Genomic DNA, 19,328 nt, shown 5'->3' on the forward strand with positions numbered 1-19,328 from the left:
GAACAAATATCTATACTCCGAAACCACCGCTTCCTCTCAAAGAAAGAAAGAAGCAGCTTCATTAAAAAGAACTTCCATAATCCACTCCAATTCCTTCTTTTTCATTCAATCATTATAAATTGAGCCGAAGTATTGCATTTAAATGCAACGTGCCTGATCCATGATAAGTATACCCAAGGGGCACATGACATATCTATGTGACTGTCTGACTGTTTGTATATTGCCAGAATGCAGCACATGGCCGCTTGTCCGGCTCCATAAATTGCCATGAAGGCACTTCGCAGTAGTACAATCTTCAGTTAAGAGAGGTAGGTGGTAAAAAGGGGGGGCCAACATCGCAGACCAAGCAAGGAGACGATCATGGACAGACGGGTAGTGTGAAATAAACAAAATACATAAATAAATACAAAAACTTTTATTATAAAGATACAATCAGAAAGTAAAAATACTATATACAAGATGCTTTACAAATATTTACAATTCTTGATTATGTTGGAAAATTAGAGTCGTGAGTGAGGTGAGCCGCGAGAGGTCTCAATTCTTCGTCGTCAGAAAGGATAATATAATTAAAAGTATCAAATATAGCAAGATGGTCACAGTTCAGTGCTTTATTGAAAAATTGTGAATTCAGCTTGTGCAGGTGTTCTTTAATTGAATGCAGTTGAAAGTCGTGATGCAATGTGACGTTACTAACGTACATGTGCGCATTAGTCATTTGTTCATTTTTCAAACTTTTATACTACAAAAAGATACGAAAAAACTGATGGTTAGTTATTTGAGAATAATTTTATTATTTAATGTCGGATTATATTCAATTTTAAAATCTAATCTTTTCTTGAGCCAGAGCTTGTTTATAAAAATTCGTTTCAAATTTTTCATCCATTCCGAAAATGCATATCTTCACTTGAAACTCAAAGAAGAAATTTGCCATGTTTTGCTTTCAACAGACAGTGTATGGTTGTCCCTCTTTCGTTAATATTAATAATTGAAATACATATTTTGCGTATGTTATTCAGTTTGATAAAATATCAATTTGTTTCGCACCTCTGGAATAGTAATTAAAGTATCTCTAGAAATCTAGAGTGTGAGTGAAATGCTCTCTTTTTCTTTCTCTTTTTTTCTCAATATATTATGTGTAAAATACTTTAATATTTGATGCTCACATTGCAGTTAGAGTATTATTCACAGAAGCTACGAAAAGCCTCTGCTATCGCTAGTCAGCTTTCTATAATTATAGGAAACTTTACTGGAATGTTTCTCAAATAAAGTGTGAAAGATAACCTACGCACTATAATGCCGACTCTATGCTACGCTTCTGCAGTCTGGCCGTTAGACGCAAATGCAAAATATATTTATGTAGTATAGAATATTTATGTAGTATAATAATTTATGTAGTATAGAAAAATATTATGAGAGAAACGAACTGATAAATAATGACTTAAAAATTGATCCTATAGTGGAACATATAACTAAACTAGCGTTAATTAAAACATTAATTAAGACAATTAAACTAGCGTTTCTTCAAAACTGGACTTATGATGCAATTACTGTAATGATGCAAATTTTTCAAAACGTCTTACTTGCCAAATCATCCTAGCAGATGACTGGACCAGATAGTTTTCTAGCGGCGCGCTGAAAGACCATAATTTCGTAACCTAGCTTTGAGTGCTGAGTTTTTCAAATTTTTATTTTTTTTATTTTTTGCGAGGAGTGACTTTTATCTCTCGCCGCTTTTCATATGATTGGCACTCATGCCAGTACAGGAGACAATAATGCCCCTACTTTCACCTCACTTTTTGTATGTTCTCGAAGTTTTGACTTCTAGCTCGTAAGCCATATGTTCTCAGAGGCTTTATTTTGTTCTAGCGTTTTAAAGTCCCTCCACTGGCTATATAAGCTACTTCATAATTCTTTTAGGAGCAGTTTTTGGGCCGTTTGAACCTAAAGCACTAAAGACATTGAGAGTGCAATAATCTTCAAAACCGGTGGAAGAGTTCTCATTAAAAGGACGGAGGAAAGAAAGATATTACAGAATAAAAATATGAACTAAAACGAAAGTTTCAAATAAAATAGAAAAAAATGTGTAATTTTTTATACAATTTTTTCTAACATTAATTCTAACATCAACTGTAAAATTGTGTAATTTTTTATACAACAATAAATGGAAAGCGAATATGAATATGGTTTGCAAATAATTTTATTTGGAAAGTCAATTGACTCGACGTATCAGATTTCATACATTCGACGTTTATAGAACATGAGCTTTTTACACGAAGTAGAAACATTTGTTACGCATATATCCGGGTTCACATCAATTGTAAAAGTTTTATTTTTCCTTAATCTCCATGCCACCAGCAGGCGAGGGGTAAAATCGATGTATCTTAAAATTATTATATATTTTACTTCGCTCTCTAGTGTATTGTAGCAAATTACAAATGTCTTTGAGCCAAATTGGAGCGCAAAGTATTGCTGGATTTGGGGAAAATTTTCTAACGGAATCTGCAGACGATTGCTAGTATGATTCAGTACGAAGTCCAAATCCGGAATCGTCAAAACTTCGGTTATTCCAAATTTTGGGATTTCCTGATTTTAGCTCATGAATGTAAATCCAGTAACTTAAAATGTAGAAATTACAAAAGTAGAAATGTTAAATAATGAAGATATAATGACCTGATGGAATAAAAATTTATCAATATCTCAATAATTGCTTGCGCATTTTATTTAATACTTCTTTCTTATCAACGTCCATTAATCATTTTCTGTTTATTAAACGCTATTTTAATAACTTTCTTCAACTTTATAGATAGGCCTGCTGAGAATTCCCACTAAATTCTTACTGAGATTCTTTCATTCTCAAATACCTCTTTGTCAGTATCTTCCCTAATAGCAGCGATATTTTCCAGATTTTAAACTATACAATTTGCCGTTCAAATTCTACGGTCAAAGTAAAATGCTGTTTTGCCTAAGTTGGAGATCCTACTTTTTTTAAGCTCTAATCTCACCAAGACGCTTATAGAAGGCAAGATAGAAATAAGCTTTCGCATCGCAGCTTTTCCTACAGCTCCAGAATTAAAATATATTTTAGACATAAACGTAAACTCAAATTTTAATTTTCAGAAAATAGCTGAAATAGCTTTCAGAAAATAATATAAACCTGAAAAAAACTAACAAATTCACATGGGCGTTTCTATGATTTTCCGTATATTAATTTGGATACGACCACTCTCTCATTAGAAAATTCTTTACAGCATCACTTCCATCAGACAGAGAACTCCTGCGTGGTATTTCGAAATAATGGAATCCGACTTAATCGATATCAACAGCATCCATAATTTAACACAAAAAGTTTTAATCTTAAATATCTCTCTGTGGGACATAGACACAGAGAAATTGTCACCCCAAATTTACATTCATCGTTGTGTTACCTTCTATGCATTTACCGGCGAACAGTTCATTAAAATCTCGAGTAGCAAAACGCAGAATGACTGCAAGTTTATAATAAAACAACGTCATTTGCTTCGTTATATAAATTTCCTTTTTAGCTCAAAGAAGCGTTAGCTCATAAGGGCTATTAATTTCGTTTTGCTATTTTGCGTCGATTCTCTGTAAATGTCTTTATCACCTTTCAAACATTTTCCACCAAATATATTTCGCCCTGTGTTATATTTAAAGAAATTAAATAATGAAGAAGCTGCTTACAAATATATATGTTTCTCACATTGTGATAAAACAAAGGTATGTAGAGCACATTCAATTTTTGAATTACGAAATCCTTCTCTGAATGTGGGCATCAAGCCTAAATTTGAAATTTGAAATTTGATTAATTATTGATTTCATATTTTGTAACACTTTAACGAACTTCTAATTAACAAACTCAAGGATTTCAAACAGAGCAATGGCACGACTGTACGGTAAAGGAAAACATTTTTGTCTCCAGCACACGAGTTTGTGTATCGGAAATTCTAAATATAGGCTCACTTTAAAATTATTTTGCGATATTGCTGTTGAATTGAATTTTATGTTAAAAGTGAGAAGATGATATTTAATAAATAAAGGTAACGCCCAAAGCATTAAAAAACGTCCCTTTGGGCGTAATATAAAATTTGAAGACTTTCAGATTTTTTTTATATGTTTTAGTTTTGTTTGCTTATTTTTGTAAATAGTCCACGCCTGAAACAGGAACATAATATTCACTGTGTTTTTAAACCTCAAACGTTTTTTGTAAAACCTTACCAAAGCTTCTAAAGCGTTTTCTCTTTAACGTGTTGTTTTTCTAAAGTGTACTTCTAATGTAAAGGGCATTTGGAATATCTGTAATTTCGTTATGGAGAATAAAATTCTGAGCCAGAACGGTAACAATACCTTGTATATGATTATTTGATGTATCTCATAACACGATTTGTGTTTGAATTGCTAAATATTCTGGATGCGAGACAGTACCACCTAAATTCTATGAGACTGAATTTGTCTCCCTCTCTGTAATTATTACCTATATATATGAAAAGAAAAGGCTGGGAAAAAACTGTTAGCTGTCACAGATTGCATACATAGGACGCATCGCCCTATTTTGTATATGTTGCCATCAAAAAGAGAACGATAACGATATGAAATAGTGAGTCACGAGCCTAAATTGCTTGAACATAAACCGCGTACTCTGATAATGGTCGAGCAGTCTCGTAAATTAATCATCGAACAAACTCGGCGCATGGTTGATTTTGACTCTTGTGTAATGTTAACAACACCTACTTTCTCCTAAAAGGACCTCACCAGATACATGGCTAACCTTAAAGTGATAGCTTTTAACCTTAAACTCTTGCTTTGCTCTAATTAACTAGTCTAGCTTTCAGTATTGCTGGAACAAGTAAGTGAAACACGACACTAAATTTCCTCTATTTTCCTTTATTGGATAACGGAACGTAACCAACGGTTTGAGATTGCGCTTTACATGAATCTTACGAAAAATGTATGAACACAATGATTTCCAATGATCCACGGTTAAAGTATTTCAGACTGTCTATGGTATAGTAACCTCTAGCTCTACATCATAAAATTAAAATAGTTAGCAGAATTAAGAAAGGATACAACATAGTCGTTAAGGAAAATATAAGAGGAAGTCAAAATGACGAGAACGTTTAGGGAGAAGAAAGAAAAAACTTTTAGGAATATTAAAAGATTTAGCAAAATTAACAATCAGATAGCGGGATTCTGTCCCGAAACCTTTCGATTCTGCTCTAACAAGCTAACCACTGGACTAGGTATAGAACGTATATTTTTGTCTGTTGTATTAAAAAATTGTTTCGCGATATTATTATTTTATAAACACGTCAGTACAAAAGTAAAAGCGAAAGGGAAAGCGATTAAGATTAAGAGGCTCCTTTGTAACATGAATGTAAAATCAAATCACATAGTCGAAATAAAAACTTATGCAGAATTTAATTAACGTAAAATTTCAATGGTTCATTTTACGATAACTTACCGAATTCAGTAGCTCTTACTATTACGCACTGCATGCAACAGAGAAAGGAAAATTTGATTTATTAATTCATTAAAGAAGAGCTCTAAAGAGGAATTTAATTAACACGACAATAAATTAATTTTACATGCTAATTTAGAAGGGTTTGCGGTTTGTTTAATTGCGAAGGAAAAAAAAAGAAGAGATATAAAGCTTGTTCACTAACCAATGACAAAGCAGCAAACATCTGCTGTATTCACATCCGACTGTACAGAATTGAATGTTGAATGAATGCTATTTTAATAAAATGATTCTCATGCTAAGCAAAATGTTTTCTCTATGGATCTATTCAATAGCATATGTAATGCATTTTAAAATATTTTATTAATGTTAAAGTATTTTCAAATAAAGTTAAAAAAACATTCATTTTTTTTAAATCTATTTCTGTTCTGCAAATTCAGCTTGATTTATTGCATCTTTCTGTATTATAATGTAATTTTTTATTGAAAATAATATAAATTAAGTACAATTTCAGTAGCATAAGTATACATATCTAAGAGATTATTATATGGAATTTAGGATTTAATAACTGTTGTTGCAAAGGGCATAGAATAGCAAATGTTGACATTTGAATACCATTTTCACTTCTTGCAGAAATGCCTCCTCATGATGTCAGTAATTTTAATGGGCCAAACCGTATTGAAAATTCCGTAATTACAATTATGGAAAAATTCATAGTACCTTGGCATAAAGATCTCAGTATAAAATATATAGCACTTTAAGACCTTCAATATTTTAATAATGTTTATTTTACTAATTGTTGTCCTCAATTGTATTTTTCTGATGTTGAATTTGGAAAACTGAATTCAGTTTTCTATTGCTTGTATATATATGTTAGGATATGTTAGGACATGTAAATTTTTGAAATTTAATTTAAAACAAGATAATTAAAGTAATGTGTATTCATATATATAATATATATCATATTCATAATTATATTCATAATTATTAATATATTCATATATATAATAATATTCATATATATAATATATATGCATATATATATCATAATTATATATATATATATATATATATATGATGGCATCTCTCTCTGTATATATATATATATATATATATATAGTATATAGTATGTATATATATATATATATATATATATATATATATATAATGAGATCATATTGAGATCACTTGAGAAAAGCTGCAATAGACAGAAAGTTCTTTGCTGTGTAATAACTTTCACAGTCTTTTCTGCGTAGTTGGAGAGATAGCACTTAATAGCACTAAGACAGACGTAGCCTTAAATTCCACACTTAATTGTATGCCTTGATAAATAATTCTTAGGACATATATTCTTTTCCAATGCACATCATCATAGTGGGTGCGCAATGTGCGCCCAATTTTATACAGATCATAGTTTTAGAACAATGGATAATAGCTAGCATCTAAATAGTGTCTTAACATGGAGAGAGCTAGAAGCGAGACGTTCGCAGTTATCCAATATGGCAGTTCACTAACAGGAAGGTTTCATTTCTCGAAATTTTGAGTTCAAGTTTCACACTAGTTACGTCAAAGTTTCGGTCTAGGCTCCGCATTATTTGCGTCATCAGTACAAACATAAAAGGGGAAACTGAGAGCTTATCGCTAGTCTAAATTATAATTTTGATTTACAAATTTGTTATCCTCATTTACGTAATAAAATTTTGTATTATTTTGTATACATATATGTACAATATATATATACGTAAAATCTTCGCATAAACGGACAAAAGTATGAATTGAATCCGAATGAAAATATTTTAGTGACTACGGTTGTTAATGCAAATAAAATGTTATACATTTATGAATATTTCATCCCCATTTAAATTTTTCAAGACTCAAAAGATGCGATGAAAAGTAAAGAAAACAACGTAGAATAATAGTGACGTTTTAAAATATGGGGGGGCATGCAATTCATCTTCTATAATATTCAGATAACTTCGGTAACAGTATTTCGCATTACAGTGGAGCATTTCCATATCTTACATATCCCCGCTTCGAAGAAAAAAGCTACGGGGCGATGGAAAAGCCTTTTTTGAAGAAGACATTTAGAAGAAAACACAGTAACGAAACCAGGCTTTTGAAATAATGACTGAATGTCAGTTAAGAAACATTTTGAGATTTTACTTTATCGCCTTTATAAAGAATTCCTTTAAATATGGTGATTTTCAGAAACTTGAGAAAGACAGCGTTGTCGTGTACTAAAAGAGGTATTAAGATATTCTTTCAACGTATATCTTTCTAAACACAGGATCAGTTCTCTTAGTTTAAAACATTTCGGAGGGGCTTGATAATGAAATGAATTAATTGAAATGGAAATGCATTTGGCAAGTATATTAGAAGGTATGAAATCTTTAGTTTTCGTATTTTCCAGAATAAGATCAAGTGACCACTTTTTCCAATCATAATATTCAGAATATATAAAGCCCATAACGTTCAATGACAGCAGTCTTTGTCCTGACTCTGCCATACCATTCAGAGAGGGAACTCTGATTCCATTCTTAGTTGTCTATGTGGTGGTAGCTGGCACAGACACGGAGAAGCCAGGATTATCATTAGCAATCTCCAAATCAATTCACTTCCCGTAGCGAAGATATCTTTGCGAACAACGTTGATGTTTTCTCACAAGATACTGAAAATGTCTTAAATCCTTCTTTTAAGAGTGATCTAGAGTACACTTCAAGTTTTTAGATTGACAGTTATATTAACTCAAGCATCAAAATTAACTCAATCGTGTGATTAAAAACGTTCCAATTAAATTTATTTTTCCATAATAATACTCATTGCTAATTAACTGTCTTGCTGTTTTCCAGAAAGCTGGGAACGTGCAGTAATTGCACCTATTCCAAAACGTGGCTGGTGCCATTCAAGCCCTAGCAATTACATTATAATTACAGACTTCCAAAGATATACGAATTTATGTTTCTTGACCCACTAAGTGTTTTTCTTCGGAACCAAAATATCCTTATTGATGAAAGGCTTGGATTCCTGAGTAAAAAAACTGTTGATTTCAAAAGCTTCTACGGACAGACTTTCTCAATAAAATGCTTTAAATTTTAATTTTTCTCTCTATATTAAAAATGTAAGAAAAACATAAGATGTAAGATTATATTTTAATTATTAGCATGTTTAACCCGTTCAGTACCAGTGTCGCGTATACGCCACGCAACGATTCCACTCCTACCAGCCCAGCGTCCCGTATACGCGACGCAACGATTCTGCTCCTACGAGCCCAGCGTCGCGTATACGCGACATTAAAACGAAACGATTTATTTGAATTTTTAAAAGCCAGTAAATGAAGCTAAGTAGTAATTGTTTTCACATAGGTTGATTCATACGTTTCTTCATTGTTTAAGCATTTGTTTTTAGGCATTCATGCAGCATTTGACCTTCATTACCTTTAGACTGGCATTAGTTTCTATTTTGTGCATCTGGATTTGAGAGATTTTTTAAAATAAACAAACTGGAAATCACGGCTCTTTATAAGTGCGCCTGTGAATTAAAGGGGCACAGGCGTTTTTCTTTATTTCGTTAGGATTTTCTTTTTTTTTTTTTTTTTCTATTTATTTGAAACTCAACATAAGCTTTCTGGGTTAATTAAAAATTAACATTACGACATTGTAACAGACGGGGAAAGACTATGAGCTATCTCGACGCGTAATGCGTCTTGCTCACATTTCTCAGGGAAAGAGCCAGCGTTTTTGCTTTTCTTACTCGTTTTAATAGGTCATTCATTATATATAATGTCCCGAATGTTCATTATAAATGTGGGTGTCTTTCTACTTTACTTTAAGAATGACACCAGTGTTAAGATTTAGTATTTTAATGAAAAAAAAAAAAAAAGAAACATAGAAAGATGAAAAGAAGTAAGATAAAAATTTAGCTCCATAGCATAGGGTGGCATCACAATAGTGGTAATCCTCACACCAAATGGGGATGTTTCAAAGTCTATTAACTACTACGTAATAGTTTTTAGGATCCGTTCACCACGTTGCCGTCGCAGCATCTCTCACGAGCAGAAGTGGATAAGTTAACTTATCACACAGCTTCGAGAATCATCTAGCTGCTGATGCGGTTGCCAGATGCAGAAAAAGCGGATGAGTTGTAGGAGCGAATTACCACACGGCCATTCTGCCTTGTCAGGCGTCCTCGCCTGGGGGTTGATCGGAAAAGAAAGAAAAAAAAAAGCAGAGAAAGTGAAAAAGAAATCAATGTCCAGGTGGCGAATGTTAGCTTTGTGCACCACCAGTTTATCTTATCATCACAGGTTGATATCATAAAGGTTCCTTCATGGCGTATCTTTCGCACTTTGTAACAATCAGAGGGATGAACTGTCTCATAAAGACCGAAGAATTTGGGACGAAGTGTAAGTCCAAGTTTCAGTTCAAGTCGAAGATTCAGTCCAAGTGGAAGTTTCAGTTCAGGCTGGATTGGCATTTGGTGTCCAAGTTTATATTTGCGGGCATGTTTGCGACGTTTCTTATACTGTCGTATATGTGATTGCTGTAAACGGAGGAGGTTCCGTTGAGCTTCAATGCATAATGCAGCTTTTTCATCATCATGCTGTGTCAGCAATTTCATTGTCTTTGAAGTTCGTTTAAATTTTTTTCGTTTATATTTCCAGGCTTTCTTCTTGCGTTTCTTTGAGCGTGAAGCAGATAAAATGTATGAAACAGTAATTTTTTGTCCAAGTATTTCAGCATTCTTTTTTGCCTCAAAAGCTTCAACTGGAATGTCAGAGGCAAGTAGTTTCCTTACATTATTTTTCTGTTCTTTGGGAGTTTCTGCAGTTTTAGCAGGTGGTTTCTCGTTTGCTTGATCATCACATGCTTGTTCAAATTGATTCAGTATATTTTTCACAGTTTCTTCAGTATTCTTCACGTTTGGATCATTATCGACATCATCATCATCATTAGCTTCATGAGTGACATCATCATCTTCGTTGTCATCAACATCATCTTCATTGACATGATCTTCATCAACAACAGCAACGTCATCTTGATCAACATCATTATAACCATCTTCATTAGCTTAATGAGTGCCATCATCATCATCAGCACCATTAGCTTTATGATTGTCGTCATCATCAATATCATGATCTTGATTCATGTCGTCGTCTGTGTCATCACCATCTTCATCAACATCATCGTCATGAGCTCCATGATTGGTATCAGCATCACGTTTGTCATCGTGATCATCCAAATCGTCATCATCTAAATCCAATTCTAAATCGTCATGTGCAGCATCATCATTTTCCTTACTTGTTTTCTTCAACTGATTTTCATTTCTGTTATTTTCTGAAAATCTTTCATAGCAGTGTTAACGTCGTGTAAATTGTGAGGAGTAATGATATGTCGAACTTCTTCGAGAATTTCCGATTTTGAGATGTGTGAAATATCAGGTGGAAATGTGTGATCATGAGTAACATTAGCAACATTAACAAAAATTTGATCATTATTATTGCTGCATAAATGAATACCATCTTTATCAAATGTAAATCGAGTTTGTTGCAAAAAGTCTATTCCGATAATCGCATCAAGAGGAATCATATAGTCTTTTACTACATGGATTTTAGCAGGTAAAATAGTGTTTTCAATTTGAATGTAGTCCTGAAAGAATCCAATACTTTGAACTGTGTCTCGGCCAAGTCCTGAGAATGTAATTCTGGAAGGATGTAATGGTGGAGAACCAATTTTGTGGTATGTTTTCTCCGTAATAAGTGTTGCTTGTGATCCAGTGTCATAGAGAGCAGTTAACTGAGTTCCTTTAAGTTGAATATGAACATGCATCGGATGTTTAGAAAAATTTTGAGCAGAAAGGGCATTTACAGTACTATCAGATGTAGAACAATTAAGAGATTCCGTGGTAGAAGTACCAGATCGTTTGGGACAGTTGGAATGAATGTGACCATAATTTTGGCAGCCATAACAGAATTTTCCATTAGATTTATTAGGACAAGTATTGCTTTTGTGACCTTTTAAACCACAGGAATAACAGACTGGTTGAGTGTCTGATATACGTTTAGCATCAATTTTAGCATTGGGAGAGGAATTTGTAAATATCTTTGGAGTATTTTGCTTCAAATGTTTTGAATTGTTAAAGATATTTTCATAAATCTTCAGTTTTTCTTTAAATTCAGGAATGGATTTACAACCGTATAAAATTATTTTATTGTTTGATGAATCAGGAATACTATGTATCACATACTCAATCAAAGAAGAATCATCCATAGAACCTTTGTGTGCGAGGTCTTTCATAGCTAAAAAATATTCTTGTAAAGTTTCAGATGGTTTCGTGTAACGAGATTCCATGATTTTATGTAATTGAAGGCTATTAATTTTTTCTGAAAATTCATCTAATAAATGGTGTTTTAATTGTTCCCAATTAGTAATTCCACGAATTGATCTAATTAATGTTAAAGCTGGACCTGTAAGACATTTTTTAACAAAAATTACTTGGTGTACAGGATTCGTGATTTCATAGAGATTAAAAATATCTTGTATGTCATAAATAAAAGTTTCAACGCTGTAATTATCCCGAGAGGAAAAGGGTTTGATCACATCAACAATGTCTTTTAAGCCAAAACATTGAAACGGAACAGTCTGTGTTTTGCGGGTTAGTTGATGCCAATAAATTTGCAGGCGCACTTTCAAGAGAGATTTTTGCCTCCATTTGTTTACATAAAGATTCATGTGGAGCGTGATTAATGTTCGTTTGGGCGACGCTACGCGTCAAGGGTGAACTTTGCACCAAAGCGTCTTCTTCAAGGTCGCTGTAGTCGGCGGAATCTAATTTTAATAATGAGACATCAGCTAGATTCGTAAGAATATTGTTAGCACAGTTTTCAATATCGATGGAAAATTCTAAATGCAGTACGCTACATATGGGAATTAAATCTGTGAGAGAAAATTCTTTGACAATTCTTTGTTTCATATCGCCAAAGTTAAATGGTTTGAGAAAACCAGAAAAATTGCGTAACCTAGCACGATTCTGCCGATCACCATCTGAGCCAAAAACTAAACGATGTAAAAGCTTGATATGCTTGGTACTGGCGGTTTTTAATGACTGTGCAATGTGGGGATTATCGTTAAGTGTAGCCATTATTTATCAGTTTTGTTTTTACCAAATATGAAATTCACAAACTATGTATGTTTCGATTTCATCAAATATTATTTGGTATTAAATATTTATCATAAATTATCATACCAAAATATATTCTTAATTTTTCTTATTCTTCACAATAATATTAATTCTTCTTAGTATATTACACAATAACTATGATGTTAAAACACTCAAAAATCATAAATGAAATTGTGAACATATAATTCAAACAAATGGTAAAATATATCGTCAAACAAATCTTCTTATAAGTTAAGAATGGAAAATAGAATTTCACGTTAAAATATGATATCAATATTATTAACTTCAAAAAATATTGTACAGTCTTTGTAAAATATAGGCATCAAAAGAAATAAGAAATTTATGCACCAAATTCGAAAACGAAAGTACTTCAAAGTAACTTTTTTTGTAATATATCACAATTCTGTAAATACTCAGTAATGTATTTCCATCAAAATCAAATACCTTTAGTTTATTCAATTAAACTTCATCAAAACTGTTTAATTAATTATCATCAACATCAAATTCGAAAACGGAAGTGTTAATCCTTCAAAGTAATAATCATTCAAAAGTAAATGAATTTTCATCAAAATCAAATGACTTCATAAAATAAACTTCATAAAAAGGCGTCATCAAATATTCAAAATAACTTGAAAAAATATTACTTCCTCATTAGTATTACTTCATCAAATAAAATTAGCTCTACTTACGTGCTGAAGAATCACAACAACTGGAATCTTGCGATATTATTCCACAGTAGTGCATCATTTATAGGTATATTGGATATGTAATATGGTAGTCTAGGGGATTTAAAAAGCTGAAGAGAAGAACAGATTTTAGTTCAAGGAGTCGAAAGAGTTCGCGGGGCCGAGCCCCCATGTGGGTGTCTTTCTACTTTACTTTAAGAATGACACCAATGTTAAGATTTAGTATTTTAATGAAAAAAAAAAAAAAAGAAGAAGAAAGAAAGAAACATAGAAAGATGAAAAGAAGTAAGATAAAAATTTAGCTCCATAGCATAGGGTGGCATCACAATAGTGGTAATCCTCACACCAAATGGGGATGTTTCAAAGTCTATTAACTACTACGTAATAGTTTTTAGGATCCGTTCACAACGTTGCCGTCGCAGCATCTCTCACGCGCAGAAGTGGAGAAGTCAACTTATCACACAGCTTCGAGAATCATCTAGCTGCTTGCTGATGCGGTTGCCAGATGCAGGAAAAGGCGGATGAGTTGTAGGAGCGAATTACCACATATATAATGACACAGGCATATTTTGGTATATAATGTATTTACTTTACGTATAACGTAATTATATATAATGTATAGATTGACGTGATCAGTAATGGATATCCCGCCAGTGGGGGTCTAGAAAAACAGAAAGTTCTTTTATATAAACCTGTTGTCACACAGGGTTTGAGGATGAAATATTTCTGAGTGTCTTTAGAAGAAATTTTGAGACATGTGTTAGGGTTATATTCAGTTTAATTCCGTTAGGCATGGCTAAGAGACCTCACTTAAAAACTTAAAAATGTGTCCAAAGTCACCGGACACTCCACCTTTCCGTCTAACTGGAAACACGGACTGGAAGGAAACAAGAAACACATTTTGATTCAAAGAAATGAAGTATTATACAATTCAAAACTTAACACGAAATATGTCGTAACGATGACCACCAGTTTTTTTCATACACCTCTTCTAGTATAAAAAAAATGAAAATTATTTTCAGTAATCCATCCGTTCAATAATATTTTCATTTTTAATAAAACTGCTTTGCCTTTTTGAAGCAAAGCGGTGGCTATCGAAAATAGATTGGATCGTTATTTGTTTTGTAGAAAGGTTGGTTTTAAAATCCTTCCTTTTTTTTTTTTTTTTTTTTTTTTTTTTTTTTTGCTTATCAAATGTACTCGTATTACATTTCGGGGATTTGCAACGTAATTTATGTCAGTTCAGTTAATTTAAAATTGATAGAAATTGTAGCAAAAATAAGAAAACATTAACCTAGATATTTTTCCATAAATGTTTCTTAAAACACAACATTTTCTCAACTGAGATACAATTAGCAATTTGGGAGTCCTGGAAGCTTTTACGAAAAATGAAGTTGGGCTAAATGTAAAAGAAACGATTTACATTTTCCTGAAACTATAGTCAGCTTGGCGATATCTCACCAATTTAGAGAGAGCGCCATTTACTCAAAGATAGTCTTGCCCATACATTATTATTTTTGGGGCAGAGCATCTTCTATGTAGATTTTCATATTACAGTATACAGAAAAAATACAACAATTTTAATCCTATTTTTTCTACACTTATTCATTATGTGTACGAAATTCATAACACTGCAGTCTTCCCAAGGACTGCACGTCCCGGCCCGTACAATTCCTGAAGTGCAAGACACTCTTATTAATAAGAAACAATCAGTGTGCAGTATTAAAATAATAATTTCAATGAAAATATTAAACAAAGAATAATAATAATTGCACGGATAGTAATAAATGTGTATAATTGTACGGAGACAAAAAAAAGAACCCTAATCACAAGAACTTGGTTGGTACCAAGCATGGCGGTGGAGGTGTTCTTGTGTGAGGGGGGTGCATGTCGGCATCAGGATAAAATAATGTAGTATTTATTGATGTTACAATGAACCATACTCTTTATTTAAATATTTTCAAAGATAATTTAAAATTAACGCCCGCAAATTTGGATGCTCGAAACAACTTTTGGATACTCGAATTTTTTATCTGAGAAATGATTTTAAGCGCACGGCCCTCAATGTTCGCCTTTTAGGTGTTTGTAATTATCCACGAGTTCTGAGAGTTCATTTCGAGATAATTACAGGTGAGAGTACGAAGACACATCATTAAACAACAACCAAAAAAAAAAAAAAAAAAAAAAAAACGAACTTAAAAACAGTAATTTTGGAACTTTGGCTTTATACTGGTTTTCAGCAGGCGATTTTTTTGCCTGTTCTTGCCAGTTTTTTTATGTATCCCATTTCCCAGGGTTTCTTAAACCGTGAATCGCGACCTCCAAGGGGTTCGTGGGACCTGCAACAGAGTAACATTAAACATTTTAGCAGTTTTGATATTTCTTTAACTTATTATAATGATTATACAATTACCAAATATTTTTACATAATGTATCTGAAAATAGATAATGATAATACAATACAGACAAAGAAGAATACAGAATGAAAATGTTTTATTAATACCTATATATTCCTCTTAGCAAAACTACATTAATCATCTTATGAACGTATTTTTTTTTCTTTTGGAAAACCAATAATAAAAAGTTAAAAGAAAAGTTACCTCACAAAAGTCTTTCTACGCTTTAAAGAAATCTGCGCATAACAGTAAATATTGCAGTATTTCTGTCAGTTCGTATTTTGTAATATATACTGCTGTATTTATGACAGCTTTCAAACGTTTGAGCATAGAATTCACCAGACTCTTTTATTTTGTAGTATCTGCATTAATGTCACTCCATTCTTCCATCATTGCCGTTTTCCCCATTTCAGATGTACTTCTACTGGAGAAGATCAATCTACAGAATCCCACCGTCATACCCAACATGGGATACATCAGTTTTTCTTTTTAAATAAGTGAAAATTTTAAATAAGTGACAGACGAAATGACAGCGTCGCTTCCTGCGCCATGTTTAACAGCTGGTCCTAAGTTTTGCTTTCGCAGTTCCTCTTTAGGTTTTCTCCACACCAACGTTCGTTCATCTGAGCCGAAAGATGTTAAATTTGCTTTCATCAGCAAACAACATTTTTCTCTAGTAGTCGGGGGTGCTTTGTTTCATCGATTTTTTGAAAGCGACGCGAAGTTTTCGGATTTCTTTTACTGACATAAAATTTTCTGCATGCTACTCGCCCATGACGTCTTGCCGATCGCATTACTCGTCTCACAGTTTCTGGATTTACACACATTCCATATAATTCACGAAATTCCACAACAAGTTTAGGAGCACTCAGTCTTGGATTATTTTTACTATTCTTTAAAATAAAGCTTTCCCTCCCATGAGATAACTTAGATGGTCTTCCAGGTCTTCTTATGTTTCGAATACTTATCTGTATCTTATAACGCTTAATAATACCAAACAAACTGTAGAATCATTTAAATTAAGGGGAAATAGGCAATTTTTCTAATAGGTTTCCCTTTTTTTTATGCAAATCGATAATTAATCCGCGGGTTTCTAACACTGTCTCCTTTCGTGACCGAGCCATTGCAAGAAAACATTAAAAAAACGAATATTTTCTAAAACGAAAATTCGAATTATAAAAGCTAACAACATATAGAAATTTTCCGAGTTTCTTTAGACAAACTGATTCCATAAAATTTCGTTTTTGATTTATTACAAATATTTTTAATTAGAAATTACGAAAATGTACGATTAATTTTGTGGTATCTTTTAAAAACACAATTTTTTTTAATTTACCGTTTCGTTTTCCCAAATTTATTCAGTATACAAAGAGGTAGCTAATATGTATTCAAAGGAAAAATATTCTTTATTTGTTTACCGCAAAGCTTTTTTCCTATTACTTTTGTCCTATTAAAAAAGTAAAAATACTGTATTATGCGATTATTTTTGTGAGACACTGTAATTGGTCCCGCTTGTCTACTTTTATGCGTAGGGCTTTCTCGAGCTTCTTTCTACCATTTTCCATGACAGCTTACATAACTTACCGCATATTATGCAAGCAGCTCTCTGGACTACGGGTACGTGACACTAGCCGACAACCAGATAGCCGACAACACACTTAACCGACAGCTTTTAGTCGACAGGTCATTTAGCTGACACGGACAATTAGCCGACAGGACATTAAGCCGACACGGACATTTAGCCGATATGACTTTTCGCCGACACGAATAGCTAGTCGACAGGACATTTAGCCGACAGAGACAGTTAGGTGACATGCTATTTAGCTAACATGGATACTTAACCAACAGGACATTTAGCTGACAGGATGTTTAGCCGACAAGATATTTAACTGACAGCTGATTTGACCGACAACACATTTAGCCGATACCAAGTTCAGCTGACGGTGCCCGCATTTAGACAAGAGAATGCCCAAGATTTTAGTAAATTTTGCCCTTATGTCTACAAAAGAATTTAATATTTCTATCAATTACAAACTTGCTTTAATTCTACATTAATTCGCATTAAAGTCTTTTTTTTCCTCCTGTCATCAAAAGCTCTGTTCTTAAAGATCCAAACTCTGTGTTTAATTCCTGCGTAATTTAGCATATCGGGCTAGGTTTGAAATTTCTTGATAGAGAACATGAATCCTGTTTTCCAAAAAGAGGAATTTAAAAAAAAAAAAAAAAAAAAAAAATCGACACTTAAACAACGAAGGACCCTTATTTACATTTTCGTTTCTATCTCGATTAATTATCCACAAGTTTTCAAATTGTTGCCACCAAATATTATCACTCTGTTTTATATTTGAAGAAATTTAATAATAAAGAATCTGCATAAATGCTTCTCGCATTGTGAGAAACAACGGTACCTAGTGTCATCAAATTTTGAATAACGTTATCCTCCACGCGACCATGAGTACTTAGAAGCCGGAATTTGGAATTTTAAATTTGTTTTATTGTCTATTTCATATTCTCTAAATCTTTAACGAATTTATGAGGAAAAAACTCAATAGTTCCAAAGCGATCAGTGGCAACACTAAAAGAAATAAAACATTTTTACTTCAAGCGAGCGAGATTGCCTTTTGAAAATTTTAAAGATATGTTGTTTTTAAATATTTTTAGCTGAAAGGGATTTTAGCCCAAATGTTCTCAAAATGTGTATCTATGTGTAAATGAAATAAAGACTTCTTTGTGTGTAATATAAAATCGGAAAAATTTCAAATTTTTGTTTATTTATTATTTATATTAAATTCAAAATCAATAAAAAAACATACTTTGGCGCACATCTTCTGCATTTTTAGCAAAAAAGGAGGTCTTACTGTCCTCAAAATACATTGCGCATAGTTCAAAGCCTTCGCCTCATTCTAACTGCTGTTTTCTTTGAACTTTTTAAAAAATGGCTAGACTCAAACGCCCTGAATAATTACTCGGTATCTGATTGTGTTTGCAGTTTTGGTCATTAAAGATGGAATTGATTATCGTGTTTTTGATAATAAATATATAAAGTGTCTCTTATTATTATTTTTTTTTACTCCCATACAACAAGATATAAATGTTGTTACACTTAAGATTTTTTTTTTTTTTTTTTCAAAATCTATTATTTCCAACAAATGTTTTTGTAGGAAGCTTTGCGCATACACTGTTATACGCAGACGGTTACTTTTATTTGTTTTTGCTCTACCATTAGAGATATTGATTCAAACTTGCTCATTGTATTATTTCAGGAACAAAGACAAATTAAGCGGCTCGGAAAAGTAGCGGCGTCTATAAATGTAGGGAGACGATTTATAAATAATTTGAGCATTTCAAAGTGTTTGTATCAATTATAATTCCTAACGTTTCCTTGATGTTGCACATATATTGCTTGTAACGAATTAGTTACAAAAACGCTTTCTGTTGAATGGTGTATTTTCTTACCGAACATGTGTTAATTACTAGTACCTAATGAAACATTAATAAAATGCCCTATGCCGTATTTAACGTTATTTCTTGTCACCACGAGACAGGCGATCACGCTCTTTAAAACTTTATTTCGTTCCTACTACATCGAATTGAAAA

Source organism: Stegodyphus dumicola, chromosome 11 (assembly GCF_044657685.1).
Source record: "Stegodyphus dumicola isolate Sdum_Otavi_A_Nest chromosome 11, ASM4465768v1".
Lineage (NCBI taxonomy): Eukaryota > Metazoa > Arthropoda > Arachnida > Araneae > Eresidae > Stegodyphus > Stegodyphus dumicola.